The sequence below is a fragment of the Gobio gobio genome, assembly GCF_949357685.1.
Source record: "Gobio gobio genome assembly, chromosome: 16".
Taxonomy (NCBI): Eukaryota; Metazoa; Chordata; class Actinopteri; order Cypriniformes; family Gobionidae; genus Gobio; species Gobio gobio.
Genome location: NC_137109.1, coordinates 22,339,031 through 22,358,221, shown reverse-complemented (window position 1 = coordinate 22,358,221; position 19,191 = coordinate 22,339,031). Strand labels below are relative to the sequence as shown.

Genomic DNA, 19,191 nt, shown 5'->3' with positions numbered 1-19,191 from the left:
ACATGTTCTTTATATAGTCTGGAGCCCGATCATGTAATGCTTCGTAGACAAACATTAACATCTTGTATTCTATATTTTACAGGTAGCCAGTGAAGAGATATCAACACAGGTGTTATAGGATCCCGTTTTCTGGTGTTTGTTAAGATTCTCGCTGCAGAATTTTGCTCATACTGAAGACGAATAACCAGACAGAGTTTCACTTATGCCTAGATATAGAGCATTACAATAATCCAACCATGTGGAAATAAAAGCATGCAAAACAGTCTCCAAGTCCTTGTTTGAAAGGATAGGTTTCAGTTTCGGCAATTTCCTTAACTGAAAGAAAGACGATTTCACAACGCTATTAACTTGATGATCAAAGCGTAATTCAGAATACAAAATTACTATAGGTTCTTCACAGAAGCATGCAAAGTCCACAGCTTTCAACCAAACCTTTCCCAAGGTGTTTGTTCCCAATCATAATAAACTCTTATGTAATAAAGTCTTATCCTCATTTAATTGTAAAAAAATATTTGCAAGCCATCCCTTTACCTCAATCAAGCACTCATAAAAATGAGCAAAAGATGTACAGCCATCACAATTTGCAGTTGTAAATCATCAGCATACAAATGATAATTAATATTGTACATTAAGAGTAATGAAAATGAAAATATTATTACATTTTAAAATAACTGTTTTTCTATTTGACTAGGTTTTTAAAATGTAATGTATTCCTGTGATGCAAAGCGGAATTTTCAGCATCATTACTCCAGTCTTCAGTGTCAAAAGTTAAAGGATCAGCATTTATTTGAAATATATTTTGTAACAACGTAGAAGTCTTTTGTGTCAATTTTGAGTAATTTATTGTGTCCTTGTTGAATAAAAACTTTAATGTCTTATAAACTTTTGGACGCTAGTGTATACCGCATCATGCTTAAAAAAAGATGTAAACATATTAGTGGAGAAACACAGAGACCCTTTTTTGAATAAGCAATGGGACATGCTTTGCTTTCACTAACAGTTCTGAAAAGTATTGAGAACCGTTTGGAAAGCACACAGTTTTATTCATTGGACTATCCAAGCAGCACATTCAGGGTTAAATGTGTAAATCTACTGGTATTTTGTATGTAAATAAGTAACTTATGGGTTTTAAAAGTCTGAGCTGAGGACTGGAACTTGAGTCGAGAGAGGCAAGATGTGGTGTCTTTGTCAGTTTAACACATAAAACATATTTTACTATGATAAATTGGGCACTGAACTTCTTCTGAAAACCAATTTATGTACTATTAACACTGCAGAGGTGCCAATGTGCGTCAGAGAAAAACAGAAAAAAAAACTTCAGAGATAACAGACTGCCGTTTTTATAAGACATAACTGCTGCCAGAGGTCTGATAAACTTCAGTATCGCCCCCCAAAAGAATGAACGCTATCAACAGAGAAATAGAGTTCAGAAAGTTCCCATATCTCAGGTGTGACCACTGGGCTAACAGTGTGTGTGTGTGTGTGTGAGAGAGAACATGTGGTTCCTGAACAGAGTGGGCGAGAGTCACGTGGATGTGAGGAGATAATTTCCACTAACTATTGAGAAAATGTCTCTGTGGTTGGTCAGGGAATTATTATACAGAAATAATGAAAAACAGCAGTGATAATTAGTTCTCCGGTTCTCCAGAGGAATATTAAAGGGGTTTTGTCAAACATCTAAATAGAGCACATTATTTTAGAACAGAAAAAAAAAAAATGACCTTCTCGACTCTTCTCTCAAGGGTTTACGGGATCTTTTAACATTTAAATAACATCACGTCATGCCTGAATTAGCATAATTATACGTCAACAACTTTCAGCTGTTCGCTGAGATGATTAGTCTCTATGGCAACACTATTGATCCATGTGCGGCTTTGTTGTTGATAATTAATTTCTATTTATTCACCTCGATGCTATTTTGCAAAACACTGGGGGGGGGAAAGGTAACATTGACTAAAATAACATGACATTTCGAGAACTTGAACCACTTGCAGAACTACCTTTAAATGTTGAAGGGCTGCCGTTTCATTAAAGTGTGAAATTTGAAACTTGCATGAGATTGACAAAGGTCAAAGGTATGGTTTTTACCAGTTATCTCATAGTGATTCTGACATGACATTCAAAGTCATATTTCACTAATTCCACCCTGGTTTTGGATTCAACAAGTAGCAAACATAATGCTCTGATACTTAATGAAGGGTGTCTCATCCCTCAGATGTATTCCCCTCAGTCATCCAAACAGACTGCAGAAGCTTTACATGGTTTACATGGACCGTAATAATCTGATTTGAATCGGACAAGTAGCACAATCTGAATAAATAAAGCATTTCATTTCATGTGGCTTGTAAAGTGGTAGCTTAAAACCTTTTCTAATCGGAACGAGAGGGCATATAAACACTTGATTGGATTGAAACCCAAACTGGAAACTGGAGAGTACCGTGCATGTGCAATGATGTAGAAATAGTGTAATGACGTACAACGCGTGGAACAAGCTGTTGTAGTTGTTGAATGAAGTGTCATAAATGACTGTCGTGTCATTCTAAAATTCTCCTTCCACTTATCATCTTTGAAGTGGAGCAGGACAATGTCCCACCAGTCCTAGTTTTGGACTCGCCTTGTTTTGGGCGCGGGAAGGGGCGTTTTTACCGCTTGATAAATATAAGCAGCATGGCACAACGGTCCATGTGCTCAGCGTCTCCTAATTAGGACCAGACAGAGATAAATATTAAGGGCCAGATTTAATAAACAGGGCAAATTAGCATGAGAGTGCAATCCCATAAAAGCACCAATGGAGTGGAAAGTTCTGCGTAAATCTACTGACAATGCGAACATTAAAGAACACAGACACAGCTAGATCATTTCCATAATGACAAATGCAATCTACCAAGAGCAGCGCAAATTAGCGTCTGGTTTAAGACACACTGTAAAAAAATTATTGTTATTTTAATGGTAAAAGACTGTAAAAATGCTACGGTTAAAAACAGTTAATTGGTTAACAGAAAGTTTCAGTACTATATACGGTGAATAACTGTAATAGATCTAACCTGACATCTAACCTTAATTTTACTGTAAAATACCGTTTAATTTACAGTTTTTGGAAGTGAAAAAGAACAAGTTGTTGTGTAATTTACAGTGAAAAACCATACATTGACATTCCCAGAATTCCCTGCGTGACACTTCGCATTTGATGTATGTTCATTGAAATAACTGTTTCTTCTTAGTTTTTTATTTTATTTTTATTGCATGTTTTTTATTTCATGTGTGTTACCATGATGGTGTTTAGTGTTTGTGTGAATGACACCTTCCAAATATTAGCATTGTCCTCCTAAAAGCTGCTTGTGATGAGCTTTGATTCATCATGTGACTCCCGTAACCACTGTGATTGGTGGTTGTCAGTATCAAAGGTAAATAACAGATATTAGTATTTCAATAGGTTGGTCATTTTTACCGTGAATTTTTTATAGTGTACACGTAATTATTACAATATAAACCTTTAAATTATATGGGTTTGAACTGTAAAATAAAAGTTTTTAACCGTAATTATTACATTATAAACCTTTAAATTATATGGTGCTGTCCCGTAAAACCTAAAACGTTACTGCTGTATTTTTTTACGGTAAAGTTCTGGCAACCACAGCTGCTGTTTTTTTTTTTCCGGGGATTTATTTTACTGTGAGTGCTTTTTTGGGTGGTAAATAATGGCGCAAACACCTGTAATTTGACGAGCACAAACCTTAGTAAATCACCTTGCATTCATTTAAATACTCTCCTCCCATACATTTTCTGTCTGTAATGGAAACAATTGCATATGCAATAAGGTCAGCCGCAAAAATAACTCTGTCCACGACTTTTCAGTGCTAATTTATCTCTGCGTGTCTTTAGTAAATCCTGACAGTAGTTTTTTAATGCCAAAAGAGGATTTGGGCTGGCGCAGCTTAAATCTGGCCCTAAGTCTGCTATTTTAAACAAAGAAAAGCGATGGTGGGATAACAGTTAGTATAAGCCAACAGCAGGAAACATTTTTTATGTAAACACAATTTTTTCCATTTTCCCATCCTCAATCACTACCCACTCACTGGTTAGACAAATTTTACTTATACTGTTCAAAAGTATCGTAAGCTCACCAAGGGTGCATGTATCTGATAAAAAATACAGCAAAAACAATATATATATATATATATAATATATATATAAAATTAACAATTTGGTACTCCACAAACATGACATTTTTTTCAGGATTATTTCAACAAAAAGTTAAAAAGAACAGCATGTATTTTTTTTTGGGGGGGGGTCAATATTTTATAGATTTTTAATAGATAGGATCACATACAATTGCCCAAAGGTTTCTTCACAATAAACAGAACAAAAAGTTGACCCTCTGAACCCCCAGCGGTTCCTCAGGTCCAGGCCACTGATTCTTGTAATAAAATTGCAATCAAAACTAAAATAAAATAAAAAATATGAAATAAAAACATTATGTCTTTACTCTCACTTTCGCTCCATTTAATGTATCCTTGTTGAATAAGTATTAATTACATTTAAAAAGGCATAATATACAATGTAAAAAAAAATTGGGGGGAAAAATTGTGACAATAGATCGTTACATATTGGCCCAATAAATGACTTCCAAATAATTATCCCCATGCAAAAAGATGCATTGTACTAATCATAGCTTAAGGTCTTAACTCAAAATTAAAATTGTATATTCACCGAACATATTTAATTGTGCTCAGTCAATCTATGAAGTCGAAGTGAAAAATCCATGTTGGCTGAACAAGTCCTACGTCCGAAAAACGGTATACGCATGCGCAAAATGCGCTTGAAAAAAAACGTTCGTGTGGAGATTTCAAATGCAGCGCGGGAGCGGCAGCACGAGCGGAGCCGAACCAGCAGGTGCTGAAGACCGAAACAGACATTCCCAAGAGAATAGAGATATTCATCTCACAAAGACGTTGGTGAGTATTGAGCACTGAAATTATTTCTTTATTATTAAAAGAGTTTTGCTTTATGACCCGGTATGAAGTTTAAAAGACATTTTGTAGAATCACGAGTTCATGCATTCATTGGTTTCATGCGTGTGTTCTCGTTTACTCTAAGGGTAGCCAATAGTTTTATTTTCCTCATGTCTTATATGTCTAAAATGATAGGTAATAAGTAAATTAAGTCATTTGTGTGATATATGCGGCATGCGACCGTTGAACACGGTGCCGGAGATTGCATTTGGCGTCGGCCTCTTTCAGGGCTTAAGTTATTGCCTTTTAATATCAAACACGTCAAGCTCGATTTTCTTATTCATCCATTCATTCATCTCATCCTCATTATATAATGAAGTAACTTCTGTTCTGTCATTTGCCAGATGTGATGCAAGGAAACTTTGCCATTAATGTTAGTTTTTATTTTTATTTGCAGGTTTTTAGCTTTTGCTTTTTTACAGTGTTGGTAAATTACATTTTTCCATTGGCTCAACATATTATTTCTAATTGAGCCCATGTTAACAGGCTGTTGCCACAATTGATAAAATTCAATTCACAGAAATTCAATTTGGCCAATTGAAAAATTTAGATGTGACCAGTCACTAGAAAATTTTGAGTTGGGAAGATTATAAATTTTTTACAGTGTATGGGTCTGTTTTAATCATCTAATCTTCACAATTTCATCTCTCTTTCATTCTGACAGCGAATAGGCCATTAAATCATGAAATCCTAAATGAACCAAATTAAATCATGCATTTTGGCCCATTAACATGCATGTAATGCTTGCGATGGAGCGTTAACAGAGTGAGAGAACACGGATGGTGAAAAAAAAAAAATCACAGAACTGTTCTCCCTGATCCAATTCCAGTCCGCACCGCTCACACGCTCTGATCAGCAGGCCAGAAGAACATTGCTAAAACCTGATCCACAGTGTAAACTCACTGCAATCAGAGCATCACACTGTGTAAGTGTTTAGGATTACTATGGATAATGCAATGCCTCAGAAGACTGAATCTGAAGCCCAAACTTTACCTTCTAATGAAAAGACGTACGTTTTGTATACAAGCTGTGGATCTGAAGTTTGTTTGTTCGGGAACTGGAACTCATTAAAAGCTCTTTCAGTGGCAAGCACAAATGCAGTTTTAAGATTGCTTCAAAGATTACTCAATAACTCAAAGATTACAGCACAGGATGTTTGCTGGACCAACCGCTTCCTCTGCCAAGCCTGAAGAGGCCATTCGTCTTGTCAGGATTGAGAGGAAAATGAGAATGATGACGCAGCAAAATCAAAGAGTAAAACCACCTAAACATTACTTTATTTAAAAAAATGGCTATACCTCTCTTGGATTGCATGCTATTTATTTGATACGTGGCCGTATAATAAGATGAGGAGAGGATTATTGACTAGTTGCCAAACAACAATTAGTGACACTGACTAGTTCATCCAGAATATTTTTTTTCTCTTCGTTTTTTTTAAGATTGACAAGTTGATAGAAAACAAATGGATTAGTTGATTTTGAAAATATGTAGCTATGCACATGGCAAAAAATAGAAGCCAAAGTGCAAGTATTGTCCATTTCCAGAGAGGCTTATAGTATGTATTTACTGTAGTAGATTGTCCTGACCCAACAAAACCACTGTGAGAGGAAATTACTTCCCAAGGGACCGTTTCATCTCTTTTGGTTTAAACGTCCTTTGGGTCTCTAAGTCACCTTTCTAAAACTTCTGAGAGAGGGAGCAATTAGAAAAAAAAAGCTGTTTCAAAGTCACAGGGGACGGATGGGGAATGTGTCCCCCATTGGCCTGTTTTCCCCTCATCTACAGTTCTGTCTGTCTGTTCACACACACGCACACACGCACAAACACACACACACACACACACACACACACACACACACACACACACACACACACACACACACACACACACACACACACACACACACACACACACACACACACACACACACACACACACACACACACACACACACACACACACACACACACACACACACACACACACACACACACACACACACACACACACACACACACACACACACACACACACACACACACACACACACACACAGGTTTGTTTTGCTATCTAAGTGAGGACATTCCATAGGCGTACTGGTTTTTATACTGTACAAACTGTACATTCTACACTACCCCTACCCCTAAACCTACCCATCACAGGAAAGTCCCCATGAGTCAGTGTGCATTCAGGTTGAAGTCCCCACCGGGATAAAAAACCTTAGCACGCACACACCTCCGCCACTGTGTGGTCACAAAACTTTATCAATAAAGCTGTCCATGGCTCACTGCCCAAAGCTCCCTCAGAAGGCCAAGAAAAACTCAGAGACATTTATTTTACGATCTACAAGGTCTTAAGAGCTAGTCGGACAATTACTGGCTCTTAAGCAACTGGGACAACTTTACCAGGAAGTTGTGGACATGAAGAGAAGTATGGAGGAGTCATGCCCACATACATAGACAATCATATTTATTATTTGTATACCTGGATAATTATGTTTTTTTTTAAGGGACCAAAAAATTAAAACCTAAATCATCCTTATGTTTAAAAACCTGAATGACTTGGAAATATCTATGGAAATAAATAGTGTACTGTATTTCTGTTCATTCAGTACAATTAAAGTTAATGGGGTGCAATGGGGTCCAAAACAACATTGTTTTATTACTATTATTATTATTAGCAGTAGTAGCAGCAGCAGTAGTAGTAGTAGTAGTAGTTAACCAGTATTTATACCTGTGCATATTTAGTTCTCTTGTCAATGTGCACAAATGTGCAGTGTAATATCTGACATTAAGGGCCCTATCTTGCACCCAGCGCAATTTACTTTGTACACCGACGCATGTGTCATTCCTATTTTGCACCCGCGCAAAGCGCGCTTTTCCCTCCACAGAAGCACGTCGCTAAACTAGTGAATGAACTTGCGCTCCCTGGGCGGTTCAGCGCAAAAAAGGAGGCGTGTTCCGGCGCAAACAATCCCTGGTGCTATTTTGCTGTTCCATTAAACAATTGCGCCACTGACCAGAAAAAACCTAGTCTAAAGTCAGTGGCGCGTTGCGCGTTGTTCATTCTGCTATTTTAAGGGCGCATGCTTGACCATAATGTATAGCGTGCACAACGCGCATACACTTTGCTCATGTAATCTACACAGATGCAACAGTTATTTTTGCAAATCATAAATTGTTACACTAAAAAAATATTAAAATAGATGACGGAAATCATTGTGGTGTGCCACGAAAAAATAGGCATACATTTTGCTCACAAATGATTCAGGCTAATTGTAATAATTAAGGATAAGACCTGTTTGCCCAATAGTGGCAAGACATATATATAAGGACATCTGACAAATTGGTTTGTCCGTCAAGAACCAGGAAAAAAAATCGACTGAAAAACTGAAAGACTGAAAAAAAAAAGACTGTGAAATCACCTTTACCATAATGTACAACATTACAACTTCACTTCTCTGTCTTTCACTGCTCTTACAAGAACATCAGTCTCCTCGGCTGTGAACCGCTCCTGGTGTGCGCCTGGTAAATACGCCATAATAATAGCAATCCATAATGGAACTTGCGCACCTGCTTTTAAAGGGAATGTTGGATGACGCTCGGATTGGTTTATTCACGTTACGCCCAAACCACACCTATGAATAATGAAGCTACTTCAGACCAACCCATTTTAGATTTGCGCCGGGCGCAAGAGCCATTTATCCCGCCGGGAAAATAGCAACAGCGCCGAGACCCGCCCACAAAGTTACTTGCGCTTCGCGCTTTGACACTTGCGTTTCAGATCGTTAAAATAGGGCCCTAAGTCGTTGTGTACCATCCCAAGACAAGGGCTGTCTAAACACAGGTTTAATGTGATATTTTGATTTGCATACTTGATTTGATACTGCATAATTGAGCACAAAAAAGTGCTAAACAAGTATTGTATCAAACACAGTAGAATGAATATGTTCTAAAAAACAACTTCCTCAAACACCTATGCATCTTTCTCACTCAAAGGCCGTGTAGATTACTTTTTCACTTCATAAGCAAAACTGATTCTCTCTGTGGTTCTTTTTTTTTTTTAAATCTGAGAAGGCAGGCAAGCATTAGAATGAAGTCTTTAGGGACACGGCACAATTGCAAACCTCATTATGCCAAACCATCACGATTTCAATCAGCCTTTTGGATCACCTTGAAAAGACAAGTTAAGCCAGCTAACAACAAATGATTGTTGCTTTACACTTCAAGTGTCATATGCCAAACAGAAAACACCTTCATTTGATCCCATAGATCACTTTTACAGGGTTCTGAGACAGACATTCACCAAGAAGTTTTCTTCGAAACACAAGGTGTTCCAGCTTCATCAATGTTGAAAGCCCTTCTGTTGACAAGATAAGCGATAAGCGTTATTTTCATGGGATAAACACTTCAAAAAGAGTGCTCATGCATCTCAAGAGCCTTATTGAATGCAATCTGCATTCAAACATCTATGGATTACCCATATCTTAATGAAGGCAGGAGGATACGATCGCTTAAGTAAATACACTTTCAACACTTTTGATTTTCCTATTGAATAATGGAATGGACGCTGAATGTCTGAGGTTTACATCTGATTTAAGTGATCTGTAAGAGAGTACTTGAAGTGTTGTCTTAATGGTCAGAAATCAGTTGGTTGGATGCTAATTAGTCACCTTGAGTCCAGTCGGGGTAAAACACAATTATCACTCTATATTTACTACATACACCAGTGTTCAAATATATCAGGTCAGGAAGATTGTTTTAAAGGAAAAAATAAATACTTTTATTAAGCAAAGATGCATAAAAACTGATAAAAATTGGATTTTGCCAAAAAAAAAAAAATGAATAAAATATATTTCGAATAAATGTTCTTTTGAACTTTCTACTCAAAGATTCCTTATTTTAATTAGTAGAATTAATTTAACAATATTACAGTTTAACTGTGTTTTTGATCCATTTTGGTGAACATAAACATATTTAAACCTTAAACGCATACCTTGCAGACATTATTCACTACCCTCCCCCTAATTCATTTTTTAAAAAGTTATACAACCTTCTTAGTATTCCTCAATCTATTATTTTAGACTTCATAATTTATATATATATATATAAATTGTACAAACATACAATATATGTTATATATGAATATATATATACATATATATATATATATATATATATATATATATATATATATATATATATATATATATATATATATATATATATATATATATATATATATATATATAAAAAATGTCTGTTTTATTATTGTAAAAAGAGTATAGGGTCGCAAGCGACCCAAGGTATGTAATAATGTAAGTACATTTTTTTTCGGTGCAACACTAATTGAATCTCTGGTGACTCAATAAGTGCAATTCACCTTTATTTGCTTATTTTTTTTCCTCAAGGTGGCAATGTCTGATACACAATGATGAAGTGACATTTCACTCATAGTTACTGCAGGCAGAAAACAAAAGAATAGGAAGTATCATCAGCAAAACTTGAAATGGCTCAGTGATTTACTGTAGAGCAAGTACATCACTGTCACTTGATGCTGGATCTGGTGAAGAAGCTGTCAGCGATCAAAACACTGATTTTGAAGACATTGAAAATTATAGTTTAGAAAAAATGGTTGAGACCGCGAACATGAGCCAGATGCGGAAGAAACTGATAATGCTGAAAAGCATCTGCTCAATCTGAACCCTTCCAAGCTCCAAAAGGTAAATGTAATATGCTTTACTTTATTCTTTTGTAATAGTTATTCAAATATAGAGAGAAATATAGCTAGAGAGTCATCTGTGTTAAAGATCTGGGTCGCTTAAGACCCGAAAGGGTAATAATGATTGGAGAAACATTCATGCATTTAAACGATTAAAAACAATGTTTTTTTTGTTTTTTTTTTTAACAAAATTTACAGAACCCAAACTTTTGAACGGTACTATTAATCTAGGTAGGTTAACATACCCCAGGCCAGATTTTACAACACAGAGATAGCACCTAATGAATGAATAATACATTTATTTAAAAAAATGTGTTCTTAATATAATTTTATTATGCAGTAACCATTTTATCAAAGCTAAAATGCACTCACAGCTGTATTACTTTTGTCAATAAAGTCATGGCTTAAAAGGGTTGTAGGCACTCTCCCAACCATGCCTTTCAGCCTCAGCCTCCCGAACATTTATATATTCAAAAATGCTCAGAAGAACCAAGCTTGTCTGGCTATCACCAGACAAAGCTCAATTTAAGATTCAACATTGGTCTGGGGAGTCTGCTCTGTATTTTCTACTGCACAAGAGGCGTGATAAATGAGCATAAATTAAATGACTCTGTATGCAATTGGATAGTCCTTCAACCGATCAGACCACAAGAGGCGTGATCAACGGGCAACGACCCATCGCTTCTCTATCCGTCATCGTGTTAAACCCGCCAATAGCATGCCAGGTGGATAAGCCAGTCTGTTATTGGTTCCTGCAAAGGTGTAACAGAAGCAGTCAAATCAATGTACAGGTTTCCAGACAAGAGTTGCAGGGCGTAATCAAATCGCCGGCAGATCAGGCTGGGTTTACCCAGTCTAGAACCAAGCAGCAACCTCCTCCAGTTTCTCTTGAAGACAATACGGAAGTGACTTAAACTGCAATTCAACAACTGGTCGCTAGAGACAGGCTCCAGAAGGGAGCAGAATTCTCATTGAGCCCCATGTTAAAATGCCCAACTTTACACCAGAAAAACACATGTTTACAGCCTGGTACAAATTGTGGTTTTGGTCTATACGGCTAATTTTGCCCATCATGACAACTTTGAGGGGGGTGAATTTTTTTACAACTCATTCATTTACATTATATAAAGCCTTAAAGTTCTGCATAATTAAGGGTGTGGCCACTTTGAGTGACAGGTGGATAGCCATTCATCTGCTGTCTGTTAGTCATCACATCACCTCAGCTCCACCCACGTCCCGCCTTTTTTGCCCATTTTCTGTTATCCGGGAGTGACGCGCGATGACGCGCTGACAAGATGGCAACGGCCAGCTCGTCCCTACTTTGCACTTCAAAATGGCTCTTCAGAATCCTATGGGTGACGCCACGGACACTAAGTCCATATTTTTTACAGTCTATGAGCAGAACACACCAATAATACACATCAGCAACAGACATACTTACGGTTGAGTCACCAGCTGTCTTAAGTTAGTATATAATGCAATATAATTGAGCGCACAGTGCTATAACTCAATTCACATTTAGAATGTTAGACCTCGAACAGCCTCAAATGCTGTTTGGAAAGCAAGAAAGGAAAGAGAAAAACATTGCACATGCAGTGAGAATGTTTTTGTCCCCATCTGAATATGGTTTTATGAAAGCAAAAGTGAGTCTGTTAAGTTGAAACAGATATTGTTGAATCTTGGCTCAGTTTCCCTGGCTCCTGTGAGCTCTGTCCGTAAGCGGCTTTCGACGCAGCTCACTGTTTCTGCCTTGTTATAATGTGTCTGGCATTACTGGCGAGGTGGATTCAAATGAACTCCTGTCGTGGGTCAAACACCCCGGACCCATTTCAGCCCACACTCACGAACATGACAGCAACAAGGTCTTTCTAACAATGCGACGAGTGCTGTGATCCGATGTCTGTGTGTTTACACACATTATTTATTTTCTCCGTCTCTCTTCTGGCTGGATTAAGGGAATAATTAGTTTTGGGTTCCAGCTCAGTGGCAGTGACATTTCCCTCGCTGCTCTACATTCATCCCCCCAAATGCACAATTTAGGATGTGCGTGTCAGGGCTTTGAGCTCTGGAAGGGTTTGTGTGAGCTGTTTCAGAGGGAAACAGGGTTTGACAGCAACACTGGAGCAGCACCTTCTGAGCTCTCAGACCTGAGGAGTTTAATAGAGAGCATTCATCAATAAAGATCCATCATTACTAAACACTTCACCTCGCTCACGAGAGGCGCACTCAGGTGAGAAGACCACCATGTTACAACATCTATACACAAAAAATGACTGCTGAGAAATCTATATGCCTGGAATGGCAGGCCATGAATACGGCGAGAGATGGAATCCCTAAGAAAACATGCATTGGATTATTATGTGGATCAGGGGCTCACTGAAGTTGAAATAGCTCTACTGTATGTCTGACAGTGATAGAGCACTTTCACATACGTGTCTGACACTACAACTACAAATTTATTGTAGTAGACAATTCAGTGACTCAGAACATCTGGTCATATTGCCAGCCATCTTGGCAGGCAGATACGTTTGCATAGTTATAAATGTATGTTTGGCAAATGCAGATTCAATTATTACCAGCTGACCAAAGAAACAGCTACTGACATTTTTCTTGACAGACAGAAAAAAAAGCAGCATGGAATTGTCATGCTTCAAAAGTGAGAGACATAACATGCACCCGTACTACTGCTACATCTGTTCATAATTTGTGTAAAGTAAGACTTTCTTAGTGTTTTTAAAAGAAGTCCTTTATGCTCACTCAGGCCGTGCGTCTACCAAAGCATGTTTTCATGCGGCTGGCATATTTTTCCAATTGTTTTCAAATGGGAGCGCTGCGTTTTTAAAACGTCATGAGCGTAACGAGGTGCTGAGCGTCTATTTCACGCTCAAGCGCTGGGCGTATTTTACCGATCGCCGATAGTCGTTCAACTTTGAGTAAAACGCAGCGCTCATCACTGTCACTTTTCACCCAGCCGTCCAATCACAGTGGAGGTGGGGCGGGACAAATACAACACCGACCAACCACCACATCCTGCTTGTACAACGTCAACAGATGAAAACAACAAGCATAATAACAGAACAAAATAATTTAAAACAAGAGCCAGAGCATTGTATTGTAAGGCCGCTAAAATCTCGCTCCAATGAACGGTAACAAGCTGCGGTTGAAGGTCGCTGCGCGTTCGTGTTTCCGCTGGGCAAAATGGATTTGATTATAATTTTCTTTATCTGACTCCATTTATCATATTGTCGAATTTAGGATAGAATGCCAATTGGTTATTTGGTAATTTATATTCAATAGTTAGTCACACATTTAATCATTCTGTTTTTGTTGCAATTATATCGTTCCGTACTGGAGATAGTTAATAATTACAGAGTAATTCAGAAAGGATCAAAATGTAACAATTTTATTAAAAGTCAGGTAAATGTATAATGCCAATTACATAATCAATTCAAAGATAATTCATACATAACATCAAATATTTCAAAATAGCCTAAAGACTGAAAGATTTCCTGACTTTTCTGAATATTACATAACAGAGCATTCGCTGTGTTACGGGCCAATCTTATTAAAGTATTGCGCCCGATCGCTTTAAATAACTCAGACCAGACCGAAACCTTTTTCAAATGAAAATACATGATAACAAAGGGAATTTAAATGGAATCGAGCTCCCATTTGTCTGGATTGGAAGAAGAGACCAAATGGCTCAAAAAAAAGCCACACCGACTATCATGAGTAAAATATCTCTAAGCTCTAAAAACTCTTATTAACTTCTTGTATACTTATGTGGTTATGAGATTTTTGTACCATTCGCACTGAGACATTTCAAACGATATCAAACACATATAATACTGTAAAGTGAGAATTGACATTAAATCCAATAGATTTTGGGTAATCTCTCAACATGAAGTGGAATAAGATGGGGGAAGTTCGGGGCAAGGTAAATACATGCAAAATAAGGCCATTCTCAGTTGATTCACTCAGTGGGACGTTGGCTGCGAAAAGAGTCCGGTACACAAGGTGGTGCTGCAGATCCAGGCATGTGAACAGAAGACCAAGTCTCATTGGTCGGCCAACGCGTGTGTCAAACCCAAAAAACGAACCCAAGACGTCTTTTTTTAGAAATTACGCTTTTACGCCTGGTGTGCACACTCAAATTGGCGCCCTTTGTTTAGTCGCCAGGTGTTAAACGTTGGCGATTAACGCGCGTAACAAAATAATTACACCCAGTTGCACATAGTGTAGTTTTAACACTTGTCTATGACAAATGTATTCAAACATACTGTACATATATAATTAAGAGTAAATAAGTTCCTCTCTTGTGTTTGAGACATGATACATTTTGGTAAGTTGTGCTGTATCTTCAACATTCCTTTTGATATTCATAGATGTTATGTTTTTTTTTGTCCTATAACTTTACTACAGAGGAAGAGATGACTCGGGCTCCATGCTGCTACAGCGATCTGTCACATCACATAAGAGCATCAAAATGCCATTTATTATTTGAACTTCATGATTAAATAGAATTTGACAGCTGACACTTTGTTTCCAATCAGAAGTAACAAAGCACAAAGCATGTTTTCGATTATCGGATTAGAGAAACCGAGAGGCGCTACAAATAATGTTTGGTGTAGTGAAAAACTGCAGACCTGGCAACCCCAGCTTGAACTACAGGTGACTCATAGGGTCAAAAAGAGCATGCTTTAATGTCGCTATTTTCTGTTAATGAGTTATTATGCGTTACCTTAGACAGCCCTAAATTTAACACAAGAGACTTTTTCTACACACACACATTATGAGTTTCAGTTTGACACGTTTTTCCGTCCCCTTTTGTTTTAAAATCGTCTGATAGTGAAAATAATTGCTTTTATCAGCCGATACATTGGCACATACTTAATTTAGATTAATTTAGTTTCCTTTTTAAATATATTTTAAAATGTAATGTATTCCTGTGATGGCAAAGCTGAATTTTCAGCAGCGATTACTCTATGATCCTTTAGAAATAATTCTGTATTAAATAAAGTTGCTCGTATAAAGACTAGGAATATTACTGGAGTATTATTTTAACTGTATTTATATGATGATAAATTATTATAATTATTACATTTAGGGTGGGTTGCACCAATAAGGATTAATCTTAAATCTGGATTAAATCAAGGGTTATCATAATAATTCTGTTGCACCAAATTTTAAACCTTGATTGAAAATAAGCAGGTTTAGGTTAAATCATAGGTTTTTTTTTAACCTGGATTTAATGTATATTTAAGATAGATTAACTTTAATCCTGATGCTCCATAATTTTAAACTCAGATTTAAATCTCAACCTTACATGTGAGGAGGTTTAAATAAAATAAAGTGAACCTAAAATTAAAATATGTGGCTGATTGAACAAAGACAGAAGAGATCTCAGAGAGCTGTATTACACATAAAAACAGAGGGTGGTCTGGCGGAAGCTAGATGTTTTACTTTATAAAGTTTTAAATAAGGATATTTTTCTTACAAAACACCATCGATTCGCTTCAGAATTTGCTTTAATTATTTATTGAATATTCTTAAGCACTTTAATTGCTTGTTGCTGTTATTTTACTCTACCTTAAAAATGGTACTCACTGCCACCACTTGGCTTTATACATGAATTCATAAAACTAGTGAAGAAACTTGATGAACCCATGCACACACTGATGCGCAATACGTTAATATCCATGACATGCAGCTCTCAACCGCTGGGATCCTGAGAGACTGAAATGTGACTGAGCAAACCCTCAACAGAAGCAGCAGAAGCAGGCTGACACTGCGAGAATGACATGAAAGGAGCAGCACTTCAGCTAATGCTTAAACACAGGGGTCAGCCATCACGATAAGCTGCTTTGAATTTCATATCAGCAGCTCAAACACAGGCTTATCATTGTCTCGGGCTCACTGTGGAAGTCAGGTCCCGTCACTGATTCCCCATTGTGCGTCTCTCAAACTGTAGGAAAGCAGACTACCAATAAAAGTCATTTCAATGATTTGACTTCATGGAATATTCTACACCAAGCAGAGAAAATATAGACATTTGTGTTACCTTAAAACTTCATTTAAAGCCATAAATGGTTTAACAGTGGGTCAGGCTCTGTGGTTGAGATAATCCTGCAGATAAGCCAATCAGAGCTCAGTGCTGCTGGAGGGTAGTATGATTGCTTGATTTTTTGCGTCTTCAAATACCTCTGCATGAATTATGTAATTACAAGTACAGCAGAGCTCATCGTCATCTTTGAAGTAATAGTCCACGCTGCCTAAAGACCATATCTGTGAACCTTGTTTGACTGAATTAACAGGGTGCCATTTCCTTTCACTGGCCGGTGTTTGATCTGGAATTGTTATGGGGGGACTCATACAACCTCTTTACTTGTACAAATGCTTGCACAAAGGGTTCAAAAAGAGATAAGTTCTATTAACCCGAACAGCGTTCTAGGACAAGAAATAATTAAAAAGTGACTTTAATTTCTTTGTAAAGTTTGTTATAAAGAAAAGACAAAGAGCCATTTTATTGACTTGACGTTAAATGTGCTATACAGATAGCAGACTTGAGTCATGAAGTGTTCAGATATACATGTTACAAGTAAAGCCCCTGAACACTGTGTTACAAGAGTAAAACGGAAAAATGATCAGAATCTTAACAATAAAAGACTGTAAAAAGACTATGGTAAAAACCTATTCATTTTAAAATCCTATGGTAAAATATTAAACACTGTTAATTTTTTAGTTTACACAGGCAAGCTGTTGTGACTTTTATTAATTTACAGGATTTCAATTCTTGATATCAACAATTGGTATTTCACTAGTAAAAACTCTCTTCTTGATATCTGTAATAGTATTTTCACTAGTGAAATGTCACCATAGGCTGCCATTCAAATTTCAGGAAATGAATTGCCACTAGTGACAATGTTAATATCTGATATCATGAATGTGATTGTTACTAGTAAGATTGCCATGTTAGATTTTATTGATATCAACAATTGAATTATTGATATCAACAATTGAATTTGAATGGTGAAATTTCTGAATGAATAAAAGTCAAAACGGCTTGCCATAGAGGTATGTTTACACAACCTTTTATGCGTTTTGGCCATTGCATGAAAACTGCGTTTTTGGGGTCGGAAAACAAGCTTTTCAAATTCAAAAGTGCAAGGTTTTGAAAACAATGCCTTTATCGTCTCCATGTAAACAACAAAAACGTGAATCTGTGAAAACGGTGATGTCATGCACAAATGCGCATGCGTATTACATGGGGTGTTTCTTGACAAGATGGCATCGCCAACTACTGGCCTGGCATGCATAATACAGCCTTTTTAGTCATTTTTGCAGATCCGTGTGAAAGGGGATCGTTTTGACAACGTTGTTGTCTGTTTTGAGTACATCGTTGTCACGTAAACATACCCTATGGTGAAAACTGTAAAAGATCTAATAGCACATTTCATGTAATTTTACAGTAAATTACTGGTAAATGTAGTACTGTTTTGGGAAGTGAAAAATAACAAGTCATCTTATAATTTACAGTGAAAACACATACATTTATATTTCTAGAATTCTCTGTGACACATTACATTTGATAGTTTTCATTTGAAATAACTATTTCCTATATTTGGGGTTTTATGTTACATTTTAGGTTGTTAAATTACAGTTTATTGCATTTTTTTATGCCATGTGTGTTATGCCATGATGGTGTTTTGTATTTGTCTTAGTACTTCTTAGTATCCGCTTGTCGAAAAGCTACTTGTGATGAGCTTTGATTCATCATGTGGCTTTCCCTTTGTTTTTAAGGTTCTTGTCAGTACATTATAATGGTAAAAACATATGTTCAGGTATGGTATATTATGGTATATTAACATTATTTCAGGTAATGAAAAATGTTTTTTCTTTTAATTCAATTTCAATCTGCAAAATCTAAAATGTCGCTATTTTTTTTTAAATGATAAAGTTCCGGCAACCACAGCTGCTGCTTTTTTTCCAGTAAATTATATATTTTTTTTTAACAGTAACCAGTCTTGAGGTTGTGAGCTTCGTCAGTGGGGGCACAGAGATTTAAAAGCTTTCCCTCTGATTCTCGCCTTGTCCCTATGCTGTCTCTCTCAGGTCTCAACACTTGCATCTTGCTTTCAGGCTTCACTCTGACTTGAATCAGCACGGAGGTGAGGGGCTGTGTTAGAGGGGCTGTGGTTTACCGGTTTTCCCCTCCAGCTATCCCAGGGGATGTGCCTTTGTTCCAGTGCAGAGATGTCTGACATATGCACATGGAGAAAGGCCATTGCCCTGACATGAAACTGCATTCACATCCCATTTTACTTTTGTAATGGGATGTGCTTTAGGGTAAACAAGAATATTCAATGGAAAGGGTGGGTAAGTCGTTTGGGGCATCAGAGTTGACTTTCATGCCACAATTTCAGCCTTAAAAATGCATGAAAGCCCCTGAATCTGAAT

At 37.1% G+C, this 19,191-nt stretch overlaps 1 protein-coding gene across 10 annotated transcripts in view; it reads right to left on the bottom strand.

Annotated features, from left to right (window-relative positions):
- enox2 (ecto-NOX disulfide-thiol exchanger 2) overlaps positions 1 to 19,191 on the bottom strand; it is a 356,101-nt gene that overhangs the window by 109,630 nt on the left and 227,280 nt on the right. The window lies entirely within an intron of this gene.